This window comes from Dermacentor variabilis, chromosome 4 (genome assembly GCF_050947875.1).
Source record: "Dermacentor variabilis isolate Ectoservices chromosome 4, ASM5094787v1, whole genome shotgun sequence".
In the NCBI taxonomy this organism is placed as follows: domain Eukaryota; kingdom Metazoa; phylum Arthropoda; class Arachnida; order Ixodida; family Ixodidae; genus Dermacentor; species Dermacentor variabilis.
Genome location: NC_134571.1, coordinates 14772751 through 14795051, shown reverse-complemented (window position 1 = coordinate 14795051; position 22301 = coordinate 14772751). Strand labels below are relative to the sequence as shown.

The window sequence follows — 22301 nt, the reverse complement described above, 5'->3', positions numbered from 1 at the left end:
AGGAAAACAGGGAACTAGACAGCGACATTATGGAATCTGAAGTACGTGCTGTCCTAAACAACATCAAGACAACAGCGGCGGCTGGCGAGGACCGCATCACCAATAAAATGCTACGGAACCTAGACGATCAGTCGGTTACCGAAATCACAAATCTTTTCAACATCCACTGGAAAGAGGGAACTATACCCACCAGCTGGAAACATGCAAACGTAATTTTCATACCCAAACCAGGCAAGAAGCTGGAGCTAGAGAATCTCCGCCCTATCTCCTTAACCTCTTGCCTGGGGAAGGTTATGGAACACGTCATTCTTAACAGGCTAAACGAGTACACTGAAAGCAATGGGCTGCTGCCCCATACGTTGATAGGCTTCAGATCAAATCTGTCCACTCAAGACATTATGTGGCAAATACAGCACGATATCCTACATCCGGGCCCTATAAGAGCCACCCGTACAATTCTAGGGCTGGACGTGAGTAAAGCGTTCGACAATGTGTCACATGCTTCAATACTCACAAATCTAGCCCAAATGAATGTCGGGAAGCGCACTTATAGCTATATTACAAGCTTTCTCAAGGATCGCACTGCAGAAATACATTTTGGGGACATTAAAAGCGGACAATTTCAATTAGGTACAAGGGGCACCCCTCAGGGTGCGGTCCTCTACCCCTTCCTTTTCAATGTGACCATGCGAAACCTGCCTCCATTACTGGAAAGCATCCCGCATATCAAACACTCCATCTATGCCGATGATATCACCATCTGGACCAATAGCGGTTCCGATGGAGAAATCACGGAAGCATTACAAGCGGCCGCGGATACCGTACAAAATTTTGTGCGACAGAATGGTCTAGCGTGCTCGCCGACAAAATCGGAGCTTCTCGTCATCCGTGATAAATCAACCAAACACGCCACCGAAAGGGACGCCACCTTCCCTATACGAGTCAGTATGGAAGACGGCCCAGTTCCGCCCGTACTGACTATAAGAGTCCTGGGCATGTTAATTCAACATAATACCCATAATTCTGAGGCGATTGTCCGATTACGGACGACAGCCCGCCAAATATGTGGCCTAATCAGACGAGTAGCCACACGACACCGCGGTATGAAGGAGGCTGATATCTGCCATTTGACGCAGGCTTTCCTGATCAGTCGCGTCGTGTATTCCTTCCCTTACTCCCACCTACGCCTTTCTGACAAGGAAAAGGTTAACAGCGTCATTCGCACAGCTCATAAAGCTGCCCTTGGTCTCCCGAGGTATGCGAACACTGAACGATTACTTGAGCTAGGTATATACAATACCCTAGACGAACTCGTGGAGGCCCATAAAACAGCCCAACGTGAACGACTCTCCCGCACCGCAACTGGCAGAGTTATTCTAAGTAAACTCGGGCTGAATCCCGTTATGAATTCAGCAGGAAGAACAACATTACTCGGTGCGGTCAAAAGCCGTTTGGTTATAAAACCATTACCAAAGAACATGCTCTCTGGGAGACACGACAAGAGGCGGTCTGCCAGAGCCAAGGCCCTTCAGGAAAGGTACCAAAACAACCAGCACACCGCTTATGTCGATGCAGCAAAGCAAAATCACCAAACTTACGTAGTGAGCGTCGTGACCGGAGAGGGAAGTATCCTCAACGCCGCGACCATAAAAACAGCGTCCACCGTGGAAGCGGAAGAGACTGCCATTGCTTTGGCCATCATGAATCCCTCCGTGCAAACAATCATAAGCGACTCCAAAAGGGCAATAGTCAACTTTTCGAGAGGCAGCATAGGCGTATGTGCAGCGCGAGTCCTACGGGACTTTAATAATGAAAACACTGTTGAACTCGTATGGGTCCCTGCCCATTCGGGGAATCAAGGGAATGAGGAGGCGCACTGGGTAGCCCGAGGTCTAATCAACCGGGAGATGTGCCCCTCAGACTCGGATCCCATGGATGAGGCACCGACGACATACCAGGAAATAACAAACTATTACAAGCAAAAAAGGCGAATTTACCCGCCTCCAAACGCAAGCCTCACGCGAGCGCAAGCCTCGATCCTGCGTCGAATCCAAACTAAATCGTTCCCCAACCCACATTGGCTATCCATAATTACCAACGGGCAATGGAACCCAATATGTCAAAATTGCACAAATCAAACATTGGCTACCCAAAATCACATTCTTTGGGGGTGCGAGGGCTTACCCCCTCCCAGGTCGCTCCTGCCAGCTCCCTCACAACAGACGTGGGAAGAGCTGCTCAGAACGCCGGAAGAAAAAGTACAAAAAGCCCTCGTTGCCTGGGCCGAAAGGGTCGCTCCTCGTGAGGGGCCATTCTAGGACTCGGGCCTGCCAGGTCATAACTGAGCAGAGTGTCAATAAAGTTGTTACCACCACCACCTGGAATGGCTCATACCCCCGTAAACAAGCAAAGATGCAGTGGCTGATTATGAAAAAAAGAAACGAAGAAAAGAAAGAACGAAAGGAGGAACGAAAGAAAGAAAGAACAAGCGAAAGAAGAAAGAAAAAGAGAACAAAGAACGAAAAAAAAGAACGAAATAACCTTTAGGTGGCGCATTAGGTGCTCGCATGTGTCGTTGAGGAAAGCGACCTGCAGCCCAATATGTTTACTTCACACTGCATTTCAGCTATTGGGGGCGAGGACTTAGGGAGTTGCCATCTGTCGGAAGCGCCTCCCTTGCGTAGTATGAGGGTCCACGCGGCGCGCTCCTCATAGGTTCCGCTTACGGCGCTTAATAAAAACACCACGCGGCAGCCCTCCTGTACATTTCTGAAAGTACTCTCAAAACGAGGGAAGTTTGTTACTGTCGAAATAATAATCTTGGGCAGACTGAAAGCACAGAATCGTTTACAGACGCCATCTCTTCACCGAATACGTATGCAGTGAACGCCCCTGCGCGCGGTCGCCGCGATGGAGTCTCCCGAACCGGCTTCTTGCCTAAAACGTCGGCAATCACTGAGCGCAAACTATGTGAAATATGCTCTTATAGTGGGCGGTCTGTGTAACGAAATGGCGCGGAACAGAACGAAGCCTCAATGCATGCAGCGATCACACGGGTTTACGGTGACCGACTGCGCGTCTGCATGCATGTCCGCGCACAATGTTTCGCTTTCACTGAGAGCGTTTTCGCACCGTTCTGTGACCTTTAGGCAGCAGCGCATGAGCATTTGACACTCCACAAGCAACCATTGTTGCGTGGATGTTATCACAGGTGTTCAAACACAATTTCGTTTTAACAAGGGACTTCGACGCCTACGGCAACTGTGATGTGCCGTCGCGACGGTTCAATTTATTTTTCTTCTAAATTCTTGGACGTTTCAATATTATTTCTAAAGTTGCGCCGCACTGTATGCAGCCAGCGGACGGTTTCGTGCTGCTTCTTTTTCGTAATCCAGTGCGTTAATTTATAACACAAACATGACCATATGCCATACCTTTGTTTAATCTGCTTCTTACCATTCCCTTTCCATTCCAGTGAATTTGCCAGTATCTAGCATCAAGTTCATAGACCAAACCGTCGTGAAATTAGCCGGGCAGGGAGCATGGGCGAACGTCTCAATGCGCGTTTTCTGCTTCTCACCGAACATTGCAGTCCCGGCGCCGTAGCAGAAATATTCCTCGCTACTGTGCTTGCTGCATACCCGAGTTGTAGCCGATGGCTGTTTGCCGGTTCTAAGTTTCGCGAGCCAAGCTTCACGCAGCTTCTTGTCCTGCGGATACGTGTGAATAAGGCTGACACCGGGTACGTTGCGTACGTCCGGCACTGCGGCACCGAGCAGTTATAGCCTACCATGCTGCACGCCTCCAGAGAGAGAGAGAGAGAGAGAGAGAGAGAGAGAGCAAAAAGAGGAAACGCAGGGAGGTCAACCAGACGAGCGTCCGGTTTGCTACTCTACACTGGGGGAAGGGAAAGGGGGAACAGAAAGAGGAAAGCGGAATAGAGGTAACACTATCTGTGCACGCAGCAAAGTGCTTGGAAATCAGTCAAGTCAAAGCAAGCAAGCACGTTAGGCTGCCGTCAATCTTGGTTGTTCATAGCTGGTGATGCACGTTGAAGTTACCAGTGAAGACCAAGGATCCGGTGGGCGTCAGCAGTACGCGGCATGCACGCCTCCAAAGGCAGCCACTACCTATTATAGTGATTTCAATTGCTGTCAAGTAGATACCCCAAGGCGGGAAAACTTCGCCACTTAATCAGAACCGCAGCGCAGGTGGGACTTTAAACTTTCGTTTTCAGCTCGCTTCGGCGCTTCCGAAGCAGCCGACGCGGCCGCTATGCCCACGTTATCCCTCATGCCACGTCACGCCGAGGGTGGCGCCAGCTTTTCCAGTGGTGGAGCTCGCCGCCAATATGAAGCGTTATTCAGTGATCGTCACACAAATTCCCACCAACGCCGTGCGGCGACCGTCCTCTGTCCGTCAGTGCCGGTCTTCGAGGAGCTATATAAATATGGTTCAAGGAATCCGTACAGGCAGGCGAGTGGAGGTAACGGCTTTGGAACTTTGCAGATAGTGAGAGAAGCGTCTGTACATACTGACGAGTGCCTTGAAATGTGTCCGTTAAAGATTTGAAGCCTTGAGACAATATATCATCGACTTCCCCTGAACGCCGCATTCACTAATAGCTAACATGGACTTATGAAGATGATGATGACAATGATTTATTGACATCCCCTTTGAAATGAGGCGGTGGCAAGAAGCCACCACCCCGTTTTTCATATTGTCACGTGGTAGTGACGGTGAAGAAAGCAGCAATACGGTGGAATACAAAACTAGCTCTTACAGTGGGCGAACCTGTGCCCACAAAAACAGGCTACACTTATAGCACAACGATAGCGGCGAACACGGTCAGCGATCGTCGGAAATCTGATCAGCGGGTCAAGCGCGTCGGCTTTTATACAGCAGTCGTCGAATGTTCCAGACTAATCGTCGGTACCCGCGTGCCTTCCACAAAGTTCTACACTATTCGCGTCGCGCATACATGCAATCAGATTACACAAGTTGCGGTGAAAGACAGTGGACGGAACCATCGATAACATTCCAGAAACTTCTTTTACATGCAGGCGCGTCCTGCGCTGCGCGATAACATTTGTTAGGCGGCGAAACGTGGTCGCCTGATAAAGATAAGTACACGTGTCAATATATATATTTATTCTATACATGGATCTAATTTTTGTATACGAATAACGTTTTATTATACCATATCATACGTATCCTTTATCTTCTTTTCTTCAAAACTTCTCTATCTACCTTGTACCGCTACCTATGCATGTGTCGGATCCGGTCGTATCCACCTCTCCCTGTTTTTTTTTTTTTTTTTCACCAATAATCTAAGCGTATATTGCTTATGTCGACTGTTGGCCGGTTGATGCTTACCATTTTAAATCCAAGCGCTTCTGGAAGGAGTAGATTTTAATGGAGAGAAAGGAGGAGAGGTCGGCCTGGAGAGCGTGTCTCTAGCCTGCTACTCCTCACTGGGGAATGGGGAAGTGGGAATACAGGGAAAGGTAGGTGGCGGATGATTATGATATGGTACAATGAGATACTATATACACGTTGTCCAATATGCGGATGCGCACTGGAGACGCAATACACTAAGAGTAATGTTGTCAATACAAAAAGTAATCTTGCCACAAAAAGTTTTTGCGCAAACACATTTCGCACTGACTACACGTCTCACAGCTTCTAGAGGCGATCGTCTAAACCAGTCTCACTTAAAAAGTTCAAAAGTGCTTTTATGGCACGTTGGGCACAGTCAACACTCCTCCATGCGCCCAAAAGCTTTTCTTCTGAAAAGGGGCGGGAGTCCAAGCTGTCAACTGTAGATTTGAGTTTTCTTCGTTCGGCCGCATATTGAGGGCACACGCAAAGTACGTGAGCTATTGTCTCGAGAGTGTGACAGACGCTACATTCAGGGTCCCGTGTTTGTCCAATCTTGTGAAGGTATCGATTGGTGTATGCCACACCCAGCCGTAATCGATGAATGAGCGTTTCCTGGCTTCTCCGCAACCGAAGTGGATGCCGGAATTGTAATCCAACGTCAAGTCTATGGAGGCGCTCTTGTCGATGTTCGGGGTTGTCCCAATGTTGCGCCGTAGAAGTTTTAAGGGAGGTATGGAGCAAGGCGTTAATGTCATACCGGGAAAAATGAATTTGTATAATAGTTCCGTCAGTGTGCGCCTGTTTTGCTTCTGCGTCAGCCTGTTCGTTTCCAGCTATTCCACAATGGCCAGGAATCCACTGCAGCACGATGGTATGTCCGCAATGAGACGCCTCAGCAAGCAGATACATGATGTCATAAACCAGGGGACTATATGCGGTTCTGTCACTCATATAATTGCTGATGAGTTGCAGTGCTGGTTTTGAGTCGCAGAACACTGTCCACTTCTCGAGACTTTGTTGCAGTATGCAACGAACTGCTTCTCGAACTCCGGTCAACTCAGCGGCTGTAGACGACGTCCTGTGTCCTATCTTGAACCGTTGTGCGATCCCCATTCCTGGCACAGTGTAGGCCGCCGCGGAAGAGGTCTGTGTCACAGAACCATCTGTAAAAATATGTTCGTAATATCCATACATGTAAGCAATGTATGATAGCGCGAAATGCTTGAGGCCAGCAAGCGGCATCTTCGACTTCTTCGTTATTCCAGGGATTGAGAGCCTCACCGTTGGCTTTGCCATTGTCCAGAGTGGAACTTCGGGTATGTCATACGGTTCGAAGTCCGACGGCAATAAGTCTTGCTGCGACAACACGGCTTCTGAGTAGGCGGACACAGGCCGTACGCTTGTGACGTTCGTGAGTGGATGGTTCCTGTGTCTAGTCAGTACCCTTAGATGCACACGCAATGGCTCATGTTGCAGATAAACTCGAGCTGGCCACGCACGTGCCTCTGCAATAGTGCCCCAAGTAGACGCACATCGTGGTAGTCCTAGGCAAATTCTCAGTGCGCGAGCCTGAGCACTTTCAAGTGTGCGTACAGCAGTTGTACTAACCCGAGAAAGTACAGGCGCACTGTAGCGGAAGTAGCCAACAAAAAGTGCCTGGTAGAGCTGCAGAAGAGATGACTTGGATGGCTCCCATGATTTTCCAGACATATGTCGAATGATCTGAGTAAAGCTGTCTAGCTTTTTTCTTAATCCTGAGAGGTGCTTCGACCAAGATAAGTCACGGTCGATGATGACTCCGAGAAACTTGTAGTGGGTTACTGAAGGTATAATCTTCCCATCAATCATAACGGGGTAGCAGGCCATTGACTTTCGTGTAAATGCCATGGTTGCACTTTTTTCCGGTGAGAGCTGCAGTCCGCGACTGTTTAGGTATGTCGACGTTATTGACACCGCGCGCTGCAGCTTCGTTTGCACTTGTAAGCGCGTTAAGCTCGTGGTCCATATACAGATGTCGTCTGCATACACAGAGACCGAGACTGCGCCTGCGTGTTCTTTGACCAGTCCGATGAGAACGATATTAAATAAGGTTGGGCTCAATACACCTCCTTGAGGCACTCCACGATAGACGGGGTGGTTCTTTGTTTCCCCGTCTGGAGTTGTCATGAATATCGTTCTCTCTTGAAGATAGCTGGCTATCCATTGATGCATACGTCCCCCGACGCCACATTCTTCTAGGGCATTTAAAATTGCATCATGGAGAACGTTGTCAAAAGCACCCTTGATATCTAGAAAGACAGCAGCCGTTAATCGACGGCGACGTTTCTGATGTTCAACAGTTGTTACTAGGTCAATGACGCTGTCGATTGACGACCTACCCTTTCGGAAACCTGTCATTGCGTCTTGATATATATTACGCTTCTCCAAAAACCACTCCAGGCGCGTCAAAACCATGCGTTCCATGGTTTTACCTATGCAACTGGCCAGCGCCACAGGTCTGTAGGAAAGCATAGCATAGGGTGTCTTCCCTGGTTTCAATAATGCCACAATTTTGCTTGTCTTCCAATGCGCAGGCACAGTTCCCGAGGACCACGAGAGATCGTATAAAGCCAGGAGCTCTTCAGTCGCTCGAGGGCCTAGATGGCGCAAGGTAGAATAGGTAATGCCATCAGGACCAGGCGCACTTGAGCGTCTTGAGGAGGAAATCGCTGCACGTAGCTCTTGCAGCGTGAATGGGAGGTCGAGGCGATCGTCCATTGTTGGAGGAGCACACCTGAGCACTGAAGCTACCGATGTTGTAGATCCAGAGAGGTGCATACAGAAATCTTCCGCGATTTCCTTCTCACTGCGCGTCTGGATGATAGCCAAAGCTCGGAAGGGACGTAGCTGTTGTGGAGGAGATGGTAGTGCTCGTACAACATGCCATATTGTGGACAACGGTTTTCTTGGGTCCAGGCTGGTGCAAAATGACCTCCAACGTTGTCTGTCGAGCTTGTCTAAGTATCTTTGAATTTTCTTTTGCACACGGCGTGACGTCCTCAAGTCTGATATCAATTTAGTTCGCCTGTATTTCCTCTCGGCGCGACGTCGGACTGCCCGCAGCTCTTCATATATAACGTCAACGGATGTTCTTGAATTTGAAGTTTCGATGATGCGTGTTGTTGCGTGCATTGCTGCTCTAATGCGCTCTTCAATCTCTTTCGGTGAAATTACACAGTTGCAAGATTCTTCTAGCTTGTTCTGAAACGCATCCCAGTCAGTGCGTCGCGTATGAGAACTTGGAAGTCTTGTAAACCACCTCAGTTGTGCATAAGTAGGTAGGTGATCACTGCCATACGTTTCAGCATCTGTGCACCAGGCAGCAGAAGACGAAAGGCATCGTGAAGCGATAGCTAAATCGAGACAGCTGCTGTACGTTGTGCCACGAAGAAATGTTGGTGAGCCATCGTTCAGGATCTCAAGATCATTGCTGCTTGTGAAGTTAAGAAGTTGTCTTCCTCGAAGGTTTGTGATGCTACTACCCCAAAGATGGTGGTGCGCGTTGAAATCGCCTACAATAATATGAGGTCCTTGGCAAGAGTCAAGAACAAGTTTCAGGTGACCAGAGTCAAATCTTCCCCTGGGAGAAATATAGCCACCGATGATCGAGATTATCCGGCGCTTTAGCTTCAGTGTTATAGAGATGTACTCGTTGCTGTTATGCACCGGAACTTGGTTTAGCGAATACGTGAGGTCACATCGCACACATAGTAAAACTTTGCTAGTATTTCCACTTGTCCCAGACGCGAATTGTTCATAGCCAGAGAGTCTAAATGGCGATGTCATATTCGGCTCGCATATGACGATAACTGGAAACCGATGCTTGAGCACTCTCTGTTTAAAATCTCCCAGGCGACCCCGTAGACCTCGTGCGTTCCACTGGAATATTACGGAACCGCTTATCCTTTCCTGTAGTGACAACCTTGAAGTTGATGATGCCATGGCGTTTACTAGTCTTTATACAGCAGCAAGCACTGGTTCTAGTGCGTCGAATTTGCACCGCAGCCTTGGCAACGGGCGTCTTAACTCCGATGAGCAGCATTCGCAAGGAACGAATCAACTGTGCAAGCATTGCCTTGATTTGCCTATCCGACGATGAAGGTTCATGGTCACGCTGGCGTTCCGGCTGCACTTCTGTACTCCGAGATGGCAGGGAAGGCCATATTGTAGTGTCCTTGGTGTTTAGAAGAGTATCGTTATAGGTGCCTGTGACGTTTGAGGACTAGCATGAGCGCGCGACGACTTTTCCTGGAGTACAGGTTGTCCTGTTGTCGATGCTGATCTCCTTCTGCGATTACGTGAGCGCCTCTGGCGGCGGTGGACCTTGGTAGCAGCTTCTCTGTGTGTAGATCGATCCCGTACCATTTTCCTTAGCACGGACATTTCAGTCTTTAATTTTGGACAGTCCTTCGACGTTGCCTCGTGTGGCCCATCGCAGTTAGGGCACTTCAAGTCAGAGCCAGCACACGTCAACTGATCGTGATCACCACCACAGCGCGGACATGTCATCTTGTTCACGCACACAGCACTTACATGCCCGATTTTCTGGCATTTACGGCACTGCAAGGGCCTAGGGATGTATGGACGGACAGGATGGCGCACATAACCCACTTTTACATGTGTTGGTAAGGTCTCTCCCTCAAAAATGAGTTTTATGCACCTCGACCGTCCAAGACGGTGTATGTCTGTGATATGGACGGTTGATGAGATTAGCGTCGGGAGATCGTCATTATCAATATCTGTATCGACATCGTAGATAACACCGGCGGTGGTGCTGCCTCCATGTACGATGAATGAGCGGACAAGTATATTTCCTAGCTCAGTTACAGCTTTCAAGATGTCGAGGCTGGTTCGTGTAGTCACATCAACAGTAAGTATGTTTCTTCTAGGATTAATTCGGACCTCTCTGATTTGCCCTGGAGCCAGCCTCTCGAGATAGGCAGTGAGAGTTTGCCTATTGAGGGAATTGAGGTTGCCTGTAGCAGCGACGGGGATGTAGGCGATTGTGTACGCTTGCTGTGTGGGCGGCTTATTGTAGTTAAGCTCACTCACGCTTGATGTCCTACGAAGTTTCCTCTTCAACCGACGATTTGTGACCTCGGTATATCCGCCGTCAGAATCCATGTCGTCGACGTCTGAGCAGCTCGAAGACCTTGGCAGAGTCGCGTTGAGGTGGTCGAGCGCAGCAGACCGACTTGCAGTTTGGAGGTCAGCCCCCAACCTTGGCGGCAAAGGCGGAACGTCCGTCATTGCTTTTGATATCGTACCCGCCACGGGGGCGACGGTACGCACAAATTTAACCGAAAAAACCAGAGCGAAGCAGGACTAGCAGCTGATCAAGAACTCGTCTACGGGTCTCACTGGGTAAATACCTCCGCATTCCATTTGGTTGTGCTGAGTGGTCTCCGCACTGCACGCCTGTTCCTGGGTTGAGCGTCCGCGACGGCGAACTGCTCGCGCGTTGGTCGTCGTGTTCTTCCACGACTGGCTCCGATGCGCTCATCATGCTAGCGTTGCCATACTGCCCCTCCCTCTTCGAAGGCGCTGACGGCACTGACCCACTGCCAGACAGTGCGGTGATTTTGGTCTCAAATTCTTTGCCTCAATATATCGCGAAATGAAAACAGGCATAAAGCTGCGCTGAAATGTTGCATTTAGGGAGTATCGTAATCGTCGGACATATTTTTTTCTTGTTTTTATGCAAAAGCAAATACCTCATCTTGTTGCGAATGTTTACTCCGGTATGTCTTTCTTTGTTTCCATTCCTTTTGCATCCAATTCACTGTCTCTCTTTCTATCACTTTCTTTCTGATGACTCCTGGTTGTCTACTTACAATTTGAATTACCCTGTACTTGGTGGCCAACTTTCTTGACTTCTTCCGCCATTCGGTGTCCACGCTTTTCAGGTGCAGATACTTATGCACTTTAGCCGCTCATTTATTTACATCCATGATCCTGAGCCTTTCTCCAAAGTTAATTTTGAACTGACCATCTGAGTATTGTGATGAATGTTGTGCGTTAGAAACTTTGGGATGCACATTACTTCATATGCATGCTACTTCAAAGCAACGGCAAGCTTTAAATTGTATTTTTGTGCATCGGCTTGATTGACAAGCTCTAGCCTGTTTACATCAACACCATAACCTTTGTCTCACTTGTACACACCACGATTATATGTTTTCTTGTTCTTTCTTTTCTTTCCCTCCCTCCCTCCTCCTCTTAGGGTCTGTCTCACCCCAACCCACTTCCTTACATATGCTCAAAGTAACGTCTAGGCGCCTACATGTACACCGGTGGAATTCTCTGTATTTCAATAAAGATATTTCTCTCTCTCTTTCTATTTCTCTGAAACCTGTAATAAACTAAATAATTTGTCGAGGAAGCATGGATTGCATTTGGACAACCTTGCAGGCATTCAGAGGTTTTCTCTGAGCTCATTTGAAGCTGTTCTGGATGTGTGCCTACGAAGAATCAGCATACATCCGCTGAACTTTCTCGAAAAATGAGCTAACGTTCTTCACTGAAACGCCTCGCTATACGTACTATATCTGTCGGGTGCTGGATGAGTTCTGGATGGCGACCGAGGCAGACGGATGTGCGCGATGCTCCCATTCGATGGCAGGCAGTAATTTTTGACGTGCGCATCTTGCCGGCAGTGTTTTCGTTGCAAATGCCTCAGCATACAGGCCGATGAATACAATATCCTCATGGAATCCGGAACCAGCAAGTACAAATGTGTTCAGTGCGTGAAGCGGCCCGATCCTTCGTCTACAGAGATTATCTGCAATACCAGCTGCACAATCACGGCCCCCGAGGAACCTATGTCTTCCCTCGATCTTCAAGACGCGGCTTCCATCAGCGCTTCGTTTAGTGTTGTTCAGACGATGCAAACAATGGCTGATCGAATGAATGCCTTGGCCGCCGAGGTGCGACAGCTTCGAGCGGAAAATGCGCTCCTGCGTGTAGCTCTGAGTGGCCTGAGTGCATCTGTTCAGCTGCGAACCGCCCACCGGGATGAGCGCTCGCTCTCCGACTCTTCAGAATGTCGCAACTGCGCGTTGGCGACAAACCTCGCTGCCAGGAATTCTGGCGCCCCACCGAAGCCTCCTGCTCAGCACCAGCGTACTCTTTTCCAACGTTCTTCTAAAGCGGTGAGCCAGCCATCACGGCCTCGAGCGACGTTTGCCACAGGTAAGCAGTCCATTCCAACTACCGGTGGAGAAAGGTTTATTTGTTTCTCGCCTCAACCCCACTACAACAGCGTCGGACATACAGAAACTTTCAGCGGATATAGCGGGTGACAAGGTGATTACGTGTACAAGTCTGAAAACGAGGAACGATACGTATTGTTCCTTCCACGTCTCTCTGGATGAGCATTTCTTAGAACTTGTCAACAAACCTGAAGTGTGGCCTGATGGTTGCCTATTTCGCCCCTTCTATGGAAGCCTGTGGTCTTCACGAGACTTTGGTGATTCTAACAGTGCTCCGACCTCGTCCGAAAATGGCACAGGAAGTTAGGTTGTATTATCAAAACACGAGAGGGCTTCAAACCAAAAGTGAGGTGTTCTTCACGAATGCATACCAACGTGAGCATGATATTATATGGCTGACGGAAACGTGGCTAAACTCATCGTGGACAAGTGCCTCTTATTTCTCAGATGAGTATGCTGTTTTCAGACCCGACAGAATTTACTCTGACCAGGTTAGATACGGTGGCGGAGTTCTGACAGCGTGCCGTTCTGCATTAGGTGCACTTAGAAGGCAAGACCTGCAGACGTACGATGAATGTGCGTAGTTGGAAATTACAACACGTGACAAATCACACTGTCTCGTTGGCTGTTATTATTTTCTGCCTAATTCGAATCCTAACGTTCTCACGAATCAATTTTTTGATATGGGGCATAAAATTGATTACTAAAAGTGCAAGGTTCACATTTACGAGGACATTAACCTTCCTAAAGTCGGATGGGCGTCTGGTTTGCTCAACAGTGACTGCACAGCCGTACTATAAAAAGCCGGATGTCTCATCGATTTTGTTCGCTTTCATGGTTTACGTCAATATAACACGATGAAGAGCTGGGCTGGTAACATTTTAGACCTAATTATATCTAACATGCCTGTTACTGAGATTCAAGCGGTGCGTGATCCTCTTGTTCTCGTGGATAAGTTTCATTGCCTGTTTACTCTGTCATTCTTTTTGTCTTCTCGTCCAATGCGAGAACTTAAACCAGAAAAATTTAGGTACGCTTACGGCGATTATTTTGGGCTGTACATTGGGCTTCACAACTATGACTGGTCTCGATTCTTTGAGAACAGGAATGTTGACTCATCCGTTGAGCTACTAACATCACTTGTACAAGAGAGAGAGATAATATTTTATGTCAGAAAGGTGGAGAGGTCGGCCTGAGTGAAATGCCTCTAGCCTGCTACTCCACGCCGGGGAAGGGGTTTGGGAAATAAGAGAGATAAAATGTGAAGAGGAAGGAAGGTGATGGTATGGTGAATATGATGAGGGCTGCACAGCATAATGTTTCTGTGTAATGCGTACGTGTACACTTCACAGCACAGCACAGTCATCTTCGCGGGCAGAGGTATAAGTTACTGCAGCGTAGCGAAGAGACTGTCTATAGCGTTCACAATTTTTGCCGCTGTTAGCGCCACTGGCGTATTTAAACCGGACAGTAGCAGCTGCAGGGTGGCGATTATTTGTCGCAGCATGGCTTTGATGACAGAGTCCGATGGTGTTATCTGAGTGCACTGTCCTTGTTCGCGCTGACAGTCTGAGGCCCGTGTGCGCGGCGGTAAGCGTGGTCATACATTGGGTCCTGGGCTTGCGCGGCTCGCTTGAAGCAATGGTTTGGAGAGATCTATTGATGCCGATTCAATTACCTTCTGCTGGACCTGCGGAATTGGAGCCAGGAAGCTCTCGTCTGGACCTACAGCTTGTCCACGTCGACGACGCGTTCGTCTCCTCCGGTGTTGCACTGACGCTGCCGCCTCCTTGTGGGACATACTTGTCTTGCCCATTTGGTTCAGTATTTTTTTCTCCTTTTTCTGTTTAGGACAATCCTTGGAATTGGCCTCGTGGGGTCCATCGCAATTCGAGCACTTCGTTTGCCTTACTGTGCATGAAGATACGTCATGGCTGCCGGCACAGCGGAGCCATGCCGTCTGGCCTGTGCAGACAGCGCTGACATGGCCTAGCTTTAGGCACTTGTGACATTGCAATGGTCGGGGCACATAAGGCCGCTCCGGGTGTCTAATGTGTGCCCACCTCTACATGATCAGGTAGCGTGTCTCCCTCGAAAGAAGCTTGACGCTCGTCGAGCGAGCGAGGCGGTGAAAATCGATTACCTTCACTGTTGAAGACAGAAGCCTTTGTAGCTCTTCGTCACTGATGTCAATCATGACATCGGAGATAACACCTGCCCTATTGCGACCACTGTGCACGACGAATGACCGGACTTCTATGTGTCCTAGTATGCGCATGGTTTTCAATTTTTCTAGGGCGGCCTGCGTCGCTACTTCCACTGTGACTACATTTTTCTTGGTGTTGAAACGCACTTCGTTAATTCCTTTCGGAGCCACATTACCAAGGTAGGTGTTAAGAATCTGTCTGTGTACGGAATTTAAATTCTTGGAGACGTCGAGCGGCACAAAAGCAATCCTGTAAGTCGGAGTAGGCGGTCCGTTGGGGCCCTGCTCACTCACGTCTTTGGTTGTCTTGCGGTATTTTCTCTTCAGTCGCTTGCCCTCCACGACGGTGTAGTCGTTGTCGGAGTCCATTGGCTCGCTGTTGGAGAAACAGGAACCGGACGTATCCATGGCTACGTTGCAAGCCTTACAATATGTCCCTGCTCGACGCAGTGCGAAGAGGCGTGCTCGACGCAAGTGGTGGCGGGTCGTCTGTCATCGCCTCGGACGACGTCACGCGTCCAAGAAGCACAATTAAGCCTCCGCTATGACAAAACTCACTTGTACAAGGATTCACGAAAAAATATATACTGCGATGTCATCCGAGGAAATCTAGTTTCCCTTGCTGGTTTTCTTGCGATTTGAGACACTATTTGAGGAAAAAACAGCAGTATATCACAAACTGTACATAAAATCTGAAAGTGAATATTGGTACGAAAGATGTTCATTATGTAGATAAATTGTAAAAAGAAACTTATTGTACGCGATGAAGCTGAATACTATAAATTTCTTGAAGAGAACTTCAAGAAAGAACCGAACTTCTTTTGGGCTATTGTGCGGAAGCAAAGTAAAGATAAGGTCAGTGCTTCTGTGCTGAAGATGCGTGACAGTATTTGCTTCAAACCGCAAGATGTATGCCAAGCTTTTGCTGGCCCCTTTAGTTCTTGCTTTGTGCGCCCCGACAGCACAACTTTTGTTATCACCTTTGATGACAGCAGTGACTGTTTAGTGTACGAAAGTGTCGATGAACATGAAGTTTTATCGGTGATTCAGAAGCTTAAGCCAAAACTTTCAACAGGTCTCGATGAAATTCCCAGCTTCATAATCAAAGGATGCGCTGACATTTTTAGTCCCGCTTATACGCATTTGTTTATCTTTGCGCATTAGTGTTTTTCCTTGCCGTTGGAAGCTGTCCCTAGTTGTTCCTGTATTTAAATCCGGCAATGCTGGTGATGTGAATAACTTTAGACCATGCAGTGTCACTTATTTGTTGTTTCGCTAAAGCTTTTGAAATGATTATGCACGAACGCATGAGTTCATATTTGAAACAAACACATCTCGTCTTTGCAACACGGTTCTTTTAAAGGACGATCCGTTGAATCAAATTTATGCGCCTTTCTCAGATACAGTGGGCCTCAAATGTTTAATCGCAGTCAGGTAGACACAATCTACTCTGACATGACTAAGGCCTTCGATCGACACGGCTTCACATGCGGTACGTCTAATAACGATTGAAAAATACGGACTGTTACTATGTACTACAAATGGCTCAAAATCTACCTTGGCAGCCGTAGAAATCTGGTCAGATTTTCTGGCTGTGTGCCCGACGAATTTGTATCATCATCGGGAGTGCCTCAAGGCTCCAACCTTGGGCATTTGTTGTTTCTAGTTTTTATCAGTGATTTGCCGCTACATGTTATGAACTCGAGGGTTTTGTTTTTTGGAGATGATTTAAAATTATTCTGTAAGATTGAGAATTTAGAGGACTGCCGCAGTTTGCAAGCAGACGTTGACAACATCGAGAAATGGTGCTTGATGAATAGGCTTAAATTAAACATTAAAAAAAAAACTTCTGTTTTGTCTCTTACTAGAAAGCACGACACAGTTATGTTTAATTACACTCTTGGCGGAAAAGTATCTCGTGCTACCCATGTGCGAGACCTTGGTGTTATTGTTGACTCAAAGTCAGATTTCAGGTTGCATGTATCTTCAATTGCTTTGCGCGCATTGATACATATTGGTGTTATTTCTAGGTTAACAATAAAATTTCGTCGATACGAGTGTATGCGCACTCTTTACTGTGCTCTCGAGAGACAATGCCTCGAGTTCGCGTCAGTAGCCTGGAATGACGTCTCCGTTAGCTATTCCACTCAAATCGAAAATGTTCACCGTAAGTTCGTACGCATACTGTATGATAGATTGTATGGTAGATATATTGGTCGCCGTCGTTTTTATGGTTCTCTCTCACTATGATTCTGACTCTGACTTTGACTCTAACTACGATTCTCTCCTATAGCAGACATTAGTATATGTCTACTCTTGATGACAGACGACTTGTGCGTGACATGCAGTTCTTTAATAAAATTGTGCGTGGCTCTATCGATTGCGACCAGTTATTGACGTCACTGCGATTTCGTCTGCCTCGTGCAAAAGCCGCCAATTGTTGTGATACATTTTATCCTGAGATGCGTGCAATTTGTCCCATGTCTCGTTTGCAGATTACCTTTCATCCTTTCACAGCGCGGACATATTTGCCTAAACTGCTATTTTTCATCGCTCTTTTTGGATTACTGTTTTATCGTATATGTTGTCTTTGTGATTTTCTTTTTTTTTCTGTAATGTGTCTGGTTCATGTCATGGTGTTTATATCTGACCTAGTGTGGCGCTCGTTTAGCCCAATGGCTGTTGAGGCACGCTCAAAATAAAGTATCTATCTATCTATCTACCTATCTATCTATCTATCTATCTATCTATCTATCTATCTATCTATCTATCTATCTATCTATCTATCTATCTATCTATCTACCTATCTATCTATCTATCTATCTATCTATCTATCTATCTATCTATCTATCTATCTATCTATCTATCTCCTTCCAAAGCATTGGTAAAGCAGACGAGTTAAAGCAGTATTTGCGATATATCGCCAATGATATTCCTTTGCATAACCAAAGCAAATATATTGAACACAACAACAAAAAGCCGATGGAAACGTAACAAAATTTTTATAGTGACGTAACTGGAAAGACACCTCGGCATGCGTACTATCTCCTCAAAAAAAAGAAAAAAAAAGAAAACTCGTAACACAGGCGATGTAAAGCAGTCATTGCAAAACATCGTGCGTAACATTCTACTGCATCTCAGCAGAAAGGCTATCGATGAGGACAAAAAGCCGATCGAGAGTCAATAGAAACGGCGAGGAAGAACAGACGAGACGACCGAGCGCGCTCCCCTCGGTGCGCTATCGCCCATCGTCGTGGTGCCATAGAGAAGTGGAGGCGTCCCGCAAACGCAAACACGAGCAGGCCAGCGCACTAACGACTGCCGCTGTGCCCGCACAGGCGGCCATCCAGCTAGCCGGGCACGCGCCCAGCTCACTCGCTGGGCGCTTTACCTCGTTGGCGCGCACTGACCCCCAAAGGGGGGTCTCTCCTCTGGCTAAGCAGCAGCGCACACGTGCACTGGTCCGTGTATCCCGTTCCGCGACACCGCGCTCACGTGGCAGGAACCAACGGCGGCTGCCCGTGCCAAGTCGGCTGTCGTCGCAGCAACGTCTCGGCTGCGTCGACCCAGGCCGCAGCCGCCGTTGTCTTGTGTTGTTCGGCCGTGCACCGCCGAGTGAGCCGGGCGACCTTGCCGAGTGCGACTGTGACTTCTTGTTCTTCGATCGGTGATGCGAGCTCTTCGGCGACGTGCACGCGTTCCAGTCAGCATACTCTGACTTGTATTCAGCGCAAGAGGATGCTTCGGGGGAGGTGAGGATCAAAGAAGAAATCAGATGGCTATGGGTCTCCGCGACTGATTGGTTTCTAGTCTTTTGAGAGTATCGTTTCAGACATCACTTACAGCGCATACATAGACAAGGGCCCAAAAGAACGACGAAGACAAGCGTTGATTTTGGTCCCTTGTCTATGTATGTGCTGTAAGTGATGTTTGAAACAATGGAATACCAACTAGCCCGTACCCAAACCTTGTTTCAGTATTAAGAGTCGTATGCGTTATCATCGGGGCCGTTGTCACAAGCGCTTAGTGGCTGGAAAGGGATTGCAAAAGGGGTATGGGAAGAAGGTGGAGTGACTTGTCCGCTGGTGAGCCTTTTGGTCCGGGACACCTCTACTGCGGCATTCATCTAGAATTTTGATGGTGCGACCAGCACTCTGCACTGTTGCAATGCATTAATCGCGATCGATGCGTTTGACCCGACCCGTTCGCTTGTCTGTGGGTTTATTCGCATCTAAGTGACCCTTCCTCCGAAAGAACGTGTCTGAGAGAATTATTAAGCGAAAGCTTCAAACTCTGATGATGTTGGATGACTTTGTAAGCGCAATCTTCCCCTATCTAAATTTCTTTTTTTGTTTTCGCGCACGTTTATCGACAGTCTGATAAGTCAATGACTGCGGAAAGAGAAAGAAGGGGGAGTTATAGCCAGTGTTAGGACCAGCTGACTGCGTGCACAGTATATTGAGTTAGAGTAATTTAGGGATAAGCTGACAGAACGTGATCAGGCTGGCTTGATTCTCTCAATATAACTTAGATTTTTTTTTAACTTTTAACGCGAGCACCAGCTTTCTACCCTGTATATGTATCCCTGAAGTGCCATAGCGACTGTTAGTCGAAGGATAATGCACTGATAAACAGAGCAGTCACCTACGAAAAGATGCGTATAGGTTGACAATACTTCGCGTCTGTGCACTTAATTTCACCACCTCATCTCTCTCTCTCTCTCTCTTCTTTTTCAACATTCTTTTTTCTTCAACGGCCAACGACAGCTTTTGTGTACATTCTTGCAGTGCTTTATACAATATTTAGTGCGTAACGAAAAAAAAAAGGTGGTTTTTTTTCTTTGACCGCGCGTCTTTGCCCGGTTTTATCATCTCTTATCTCCGAGCGGAGCTCAGCCTTGAGTGCCGAAAGCAACGGTCTCCCACGCTGAAGCTTAGTACGCCCACTGCACCTCTTGCCTGTTTGGTGGCTGCGAGGCAGACCGCTGCCATTTCGCAGCCATCAACTGGTCGTGTTGCTGCTTTCTTCCAGATGTCTCGGATAATTAACTGAATTAGGTAACAAAACAAGTGTGCGAATAGGCACCGTATTGGACCATGTTGTTGAGTGGTATCCTCCCTACTTTTATCTAGACATTACCTTTTCTTTTTTCGGTTTGCCTTTCGCAGGAGAACCACGTGATAGTGCTATCTTGCGCTTCGCCGACCCCTTACATAACAGATTAGGTAGGAAGAAGAATAATGGAGGGGAAAAAATAACAAAAAAACGGTCATATGACGCTCCCATTTTTCAGCTCATAGCTTTCTTATCTCCAAGCAGATCAGCAGTTCGATAGAAGCATGCGCTGTAGACGCTGCACCTGGCACGTTACGTACCGCTATCTCCACAGGCTCCGCGACCGAAAAAGGTACGGAAAGGTGTTCCTGTGCTTCAAGTTGCCCGCGTTCGTGCTTCGCGTCGGCGATTCGAGAGCTCCGCTTGTCGCCTATAAGGACGAGACCAGGTAGCTCGCGTGCCCAATCGCATTGGTACGTGCTCTCCAGACTCGAGCGACGCTGCTTTTATACTCGGCACTGGTGCCTACCGCAGGCCTCTTCGTTCCGGCGTCGAGACCACATGTAGCAGCGGTGTCATCCGTTAAAATCGAAGAAGAGCAACGTTGCCTGTCAAGGTCAATAGTACCGGGTGCACATTTCAAGTAACATGACAAAGGAACGCCGTGCTCTTTCTCAGAAGAATCGTGCAGCGATGGGTACACTATACGGTAGTGCTGAGTCTTAAGTGTGCGACATAAAACAGCGCCGTGTTCCTACAGACAAATGAATGTAGCCTTCAGTTGTGAAATGCTTGATTTCTTTCCCTTTTTGTTTACCAAAAGCACAAAGGTAGTCTTGACTCACGATTCGAGGATTATGCCGTTGTCTGTTCGCCGCAGTGAACAGCAGACGACTTTACACGTGGGCAGAGAGTGTCTCAGTGGAACGCTGCATTCCGATTGGCTCACGCTAGCTCAAACCTCCAGAGCACTGCACGGTGCTATAGTGCATGGGACTAAGAATAAACCTGATTGCATAACTTTTCTTTTTTCGTTTACCTAATTTAGAAAATTCTTCACAGTTGCAGGGGAGCGGGGGTTCGTATGCTCAGTCCGAAATGTGTCACATGTGAGAGACTGGCCATCGTGAGGCCCAGTTAAAAGAAGAGGAAAACAAAGATAATTCGTGAACAACCAGACGACGTTGCCGGCATGAATGCGCAAGGCCGCCGCGCTTATATACCTGCGGAAGATCATTTCGCGTCTGCTAGACGGAAACGCGCTTACACCTGGTTCTTCTCCTTATTTTTCATTTTTTACCTCTCTCCTTCTCCCTTTGTTTAGCTATATTTTTTCCTGGAAAGGAAGGTCTCCACCCGCGCGCCTCGCGATGCGCTGGTTGTATTTCAGGTTACACAAGAGCCAGAGGCGTAGTTGGCGTAGCGAGAGCATCGTCGGCCAAGCGTACGTATACGTGCCGCGCCATGTGCGATGCCTGCGGCGTTAAGTAGGTCGAGTCTGGCCCGCGCTTTGCGACCACATAGGAAAGGAAACGAACACACAAACGGCAGGCACAAAATAAAGGCGAGCTGTCATGCTTCAGTTTGCAGTCAGCTATCCGCGGATGAAGAGAGGGGGGCCTAATTGCCATGGCGCCACGTGGCACCGCAACGCGATATACCGGCCTGGGAAAAAATTAAGGGCCGTGCGCTACGCGAAAGTAATTGCTACGTTTCGGGGAGTTGCCCGATCGTGACAGCGAGTGTTTGGAGCGGATTACAGTGCTCGCCATCCAACTAGAGGGAAGGATATATGACATAGCATATGACAGCCGGAGTTGCATCATCGTTCTTATTCATTTCGCAGACAACCTCGCTGGGAATCAACTGTTTATGATGTATATGCTGTATTGAAGCTCAATCGAGCGCGCGGCTTTGCTTGGACACTTTCAGGTTATCGTTGACGTACGTGTCTAGAAACGTTGGAAATACTAAAGAAAGAAACAAAGAAACAAAGAAAGAAAATCAGGTATGAGGAACACGTTGAATTTTTGTCGTTAGGATAGACGGAGAAGCAACAGGTCACGGCTGAATTTGGATTTGCAAGTCGTCCTTTACGCCAGCGTCTGCCAAGATAAGGCAATGCCCACGATGAACAACCCCATACTGTCTACCAAACGGTTCTGGAGACAGTTCTTGCGCGGCGACGAAAACTCGGAGCCCGCGATTTTTTTCTAGGTGGCTTTGGCTCAGCGCACGTTGCCGCTTCTCACGGTGTGACACACGCGCCAGTGTACGACGAAATTTGTTGTGTTTTATGTAACAACGCTGCTGTGAGGGTGACGCGACTCGCACACTATGGAGAAAATAGCGAAGCCTTTGTGGAGAGGATAGTGCACAGATCTTTTGTCTCAGCCCGCTTCGCTGAG

The 22301-nt window shown here is 48.0% G+C and overlaps 1 long non-coding RNA gene across 4 annotated transcripts in view; it reads right to left on the bottom strand.

Moving 5' to 3' along the window:
* The window catches only part of LOC142578704 (uncharacterized), a 49981-nt gene extending 44573 nt beyond the window's left edge, over positions 1–5408 (bottom strand). For all 4 annotated transcript variants that reach the window (XR_012827290.1, XR_012827287.1, XR_012827289.1 and 1 more), the window contains exon 1: positions 5377–5408. This is a non-coding gene — a long non-coding RNA (uncharacterized LOC142578704). The remainder of the gene's footprint in view (positions 1–5376) is intronic.
* Between the last annotated feature and the right edge of the window lie 16893 nt (positions 5409–22301).